Raw genomic sequence first — 4710 nt, forward strand, 5'->3', positions numbered from 1 at the left:
TCATTATGCATTCCTTTGATGTTGGCAACAAATGCATTGTTAATAGTGACGACGTAAGGGAAGTAAGGGAAGAAGGTTGCTAGCAGCCAACATTTTCATTGCCAACCAACATTTTCATTGCCAACATTGTCATTGTCTAGTTTTCCACAATCGTTATTTCTTTATGGTCACTTTGCAAATGAACTTATCCTACCCAATTTGGTTTCTGCTATGAGTACTCTATACATGGTAATCTATACTCTATTTTGTTGCAAAAGCGTAGAAGAAATGAACATTCTCACAACACTTTTATCCAAACTCAACAATGTAAAGGAAAAATATGTGACAACATTCAATACATCATTTTCAATATGTTATTGGCATAAGTTAAGCTACAATGACTACTAAGAACTTATTTCTTCTATGCCTTATGGCGCTTCTTTTGCAACATTTGGTGCAATTTCTAGTTATGCTGTAAGGGGTTCTCTCTGGAAGAACTCCCCTAGAGTCTTTGTTTTATTTTTATGCTCCATTTGATCTGATGTTAGAGATTGAGAGATTTGTCACTATTAGATCGAAAATCTTATTATAACTACTTCTGAGACTACCCATCCGACCCTATTGAAGAAAGCATTCTTGCACTCTATTCTTCAACATCGGTTGCAAACAATCGGTTACATGTCTGAAAGGCAAGCAACAAAAGAAACTTCAACATCGGTTGCAAACAATTGGTTACATGTCTGAAAGGCAAGCAACAAAAGAAACTTGGAAAGAAAGCCGTATATTTTGGTTTGCCATTTATCGCTAAATGGTTCAAAAGGAAAGGGAATTTCATCAAATCCCAATTCACAGCAGCAACAGGTGTTTTTGCACTACTAGAGTTACTAGAAGATATCAAACAGCAGCCGAGTACAGAGGAGAATTATTGTCAAGATGATTTGGAAGCATTTTTACAGTCCAACAAAGAATTGATTATGAAGTCACTTTGGAAAGTAAATGTGCCTGACATTGAAGGCACCCTCTCAAATGTGTGCCACATGGTGTTGCAAGATAAGAGTGCCAAGAAAGAAGAACTTGGAGCTCGCGCGAAAGGTTTGAAGATTCTGGGAAAGATTTTCCGAACCGCGAAACTACAAAATGAAGATCGAATTCCGGAAAAAGAGACTTCTGGTAGGTTGGGGAAGAAAGAATTCAGAAATGATGGAAGCTCTCCAGATACATCACCAAAGAATCATGGCGGCGCGACTCCATTTTTCTGTGAGGGCTGTGGAATTGGATCGTGGTTCCGTCGGTCAATGGAAACCGTTTTGTGGTTTTGGGATGGTGGAGAATGAAAGGTTTTTCAGCCTAATTTAAGTTCCAATAAAATGATTTTAATTTTGGCTATTTGGTACGGGCAAATTAGATTTGATTATGCATACAGAATAAGGATTTTATGATTCATAATTAACAGGAAAATTATCATATTCAATGTTAATTTTTATAAACAATTCTGAAATCAAATGGTATACATGTCCACTTTGATACACTACTATAATTTATTTATTTTTGTTTTACTGTGATTTATTCGACGTAACGAAGAAACATTTTCACACGTTTTCGTTTACTATTTAGCTCCTTTGCTAAATTTTTCACATGAAGAAACATGTAAGTAGAATTAAATTTCATGCTATGACATAATGGATTATATAATGCTATTATTTATCTTGATTCTTTAGATGTTATTTATTAATATAGTGAGTATCAAATTGATAATACAATTATATAAAATTGTTATTAATATAAAGTTTTATATAAAAAATAATTTAATTAAATAAAATAATTTATGTGGAATAATATTACTGATATTTAATATTTTTTATTAAATTTCTTAAAAAGTCTAGTTAAAAGAAGAAAATTCCGTTGTGAAAGTAAGCTAAAATGGGAAGAAGGGCAATGGGAAGATTTGTAATTCACTGCTAAAGAGAGGTTAGGAAAACACTCTCACATGCTTGCTAATAATTCAATCTATAGATCATAGTTACTAAGTTAGGACGAATTGGTTTAAAAAATATGATAATTCAGTAATATTTTGTCATTTTTAAATGTAGATATACGGTTAGATAAAAATTATACTCTATGTCGTTGTTATAATTGGAATTTACTTACAAAATTTGGTATTGATAATTTATAATATGTTGATATTTGAAAAATATTTCCATTTGTCTAATGTAAACCTTGGTTGCACACCTTGGTCGTGACTATGAGAAGAGTGCTAGGATTTTGAATTTTTTCTCCAATCTGGTATATATGCAAGGTAATATTCATATTTCTTTTTTTCCCTCCAATCTGGTATATGTGCAAGTTAATATTCATATTCCTTTTCAATAGCTCTCCATGGTATGAGAAAGTGATTAAAATTTGAATATATAATATATTTGGTACCGTTGTCTGTCATTTCTTACTTTTGTCAGATATTCACATAGTCTTGCGCAAGGGTTGTAGGGAATTCTGTATTTTGAGGCAGGGAATTCTATGTTTTGAGGCCCTACCTTCACTAGATAAGGACATTGGAGTTGAAAATGAATGCCATTATTTGCTTAGCCATGTTTTATGGACGTGGTGATCTCACAAATATCATAACCAGGCCCATGAGAAATTGAGGCTTAACGTTTGCACTAATTTAGCTTAATGTAAACGTGGGTAAGGATTAACCATTTGCACTAATTTGTATTACTGTAAACCTATGTATTTGAGCAATTGAGGTTTAATGTTTGCACTAATTTATCTTAATGTAAACATGGGTAAGGCTTAACATTTGCATAAATTTATCTTAATGTAAACCTGACTATTTTTTCCTCATTCAATACACCAAATCCAAAGATCCCTTTCTCACATGGAGTTTGAGGTATAGTAGCTGGAGATTGAAAAATCCATTTAAACTGGGACCTGATTTGCATCACCAACACCAATTTAGTGCCCATCTCTTAATTTCATATGCATCTCTCAAATTCCCAAAATGTACAGCAAACCATAGGACTATCAAAATGATTATGATCAATTCACTTGGTGCATTATATAACTTGGGTATATTTTTGTGTCACAATTTTTATAAATCTCACCAATTTATTAAGGATAATATCGACATATATCAGGAAACATCATTAAATTGCAAAACAACATTTATTTTTTAGATTTTATTCATTATACCTCTTCCTTCGAATACGTTCCCTCTCATTCATTCAAAAATCGAAGAGAAATAGACGTGACAATTCATAAAAGTAGTTTGAGTGGTGGGTGGTGCAGATATATTCAAGTCTCTTTTATCTGATGTTTGCAGCAGGATGGTTAACCTGATATATGGATCACTCGACCTTTTTTCTTTCCAAGAAATGGACAGAATTCCAAGAGACGGTATACAACATCCTACGTGGATCATTCCCTGCGTGTACGAAAGGCAATTTGGTGTCCCCAAATCCTAGATTTATGTTGTCGATGAATGGAATGGTTTGTCGCGAGCATCACAAAGCAATGAAGGGTAGAGGCAGAACTAGATTCAAGGGATTCAACCACGAATAACCTAAGCATAAGGAATGGGAAAGTGTACCAAATGGCAATCATTATGGTTCAAATAATAGATCTAATGATTAGGACTGTGTAAAAGAAATGTTACAGGATTTGATTTAGGAAATGGTAACTTTAATGGGGAGTATGTAGAGATATATTCGACGTCTCTATTGGGGCAAGAAAAGGATGAATTCATTATTGCTCAACCACATACATAACGTCACTGTGATTTTCTCTAGAGCACCAAATATGGTCAACTTGAGACTCCTGCATTTACTAGCAATGTTATGGACCTAGAACCTATGCTTGGTTCTCAAAGCTACATGGCCTGAGGAGATAAGTCTAGAGCATAGGTCTAGATAAACAATCATTGGACTAAGGCCCATGGGGATCATTTGATGGGGGAGACTCATCTCCCATGAAAATTTCTGCTTTCTAATATGGCCAAATAGCAATTGCAAATATTCATCTCTTCTATGCATTATTATGGCTATGAAATAGGAGTGAAACTATTATACACTGGTAGAACTAGCATCTAACAGACTTCCAAAGCCAAACATGTTTATGTTGAAATCATCAGACGGAGTAAAGGTGGAAATGGTCAAAACTTCAAAAATGCATTAACGCTATCTACAAAAGATATATGAGAACACCATCAAATCAAGGAAGGTGGATGAAAAAATAAGGATTTCTATGAAATACCATTCGAGGAGTGCAATCTCCTCCTCACCTCAAAATGATTCTAATCATCAAGCTAGAGATTACTAGTTAAAAAGCTAATTATTACATATGTTGCATTGAACACACCTTTCTCTATCAAGATAATTATGCTATAAACTTGACACCAATTTTTTATGAACATAAAAATTCACTAAACTTAAACCGAAGAAAAATAGGTACATAGATCTAAGAAACATCTAGGTTAAAATGTACATAGAAGTACTACTAACTTTTAAAGCCTAAACCAGAATTCATCATGTTCGGAAAATTAAATTCATATTTCAAATAAGAGCACCTGCACACACATATACACTTCTAGGTTGAAATGTACAAAAAAATATTGTTAACTTCTAAAACATAAAACATACTTTGATCATATCCTACAAACTAAAATCTTATTTCACATAAGAGCACAAATATGTACTTCATAGCTAGGCATACTGTTGTTTTTCACAACTAGGTATC

The 4710-nt window shown here is 33.4% G+C and overlaps 1 pseudogene; it reads left to right on the forward strand.

Moving 5' to 3' along the window:
• Positions 1–657: 657 nt before the first annotated feature.
• LOC149223276 (chaperone protein dnaJ 10 pseudogene) lies at positions 658–1313 on the forward strand (annotated as a pseudogene).
• The last annotated feature ends 3397 nt before the right edge of the window (positions 1314–4710 follow it).

This window comes from Pinus tabuliformis, chromosome Q (genome assembly GCF_031772625.1).
Source record: "Pinus tabuliformis cultivar Carrire ecotype Pingquan chromosome Q, CPIR1, whole genome shotgun sequence".
NCBI lineage: Eukaryota > Viridiplantae > Streptophyta > Pinopsida > Pinales > Pinaceae > Pinus > Pinus tabuliformis.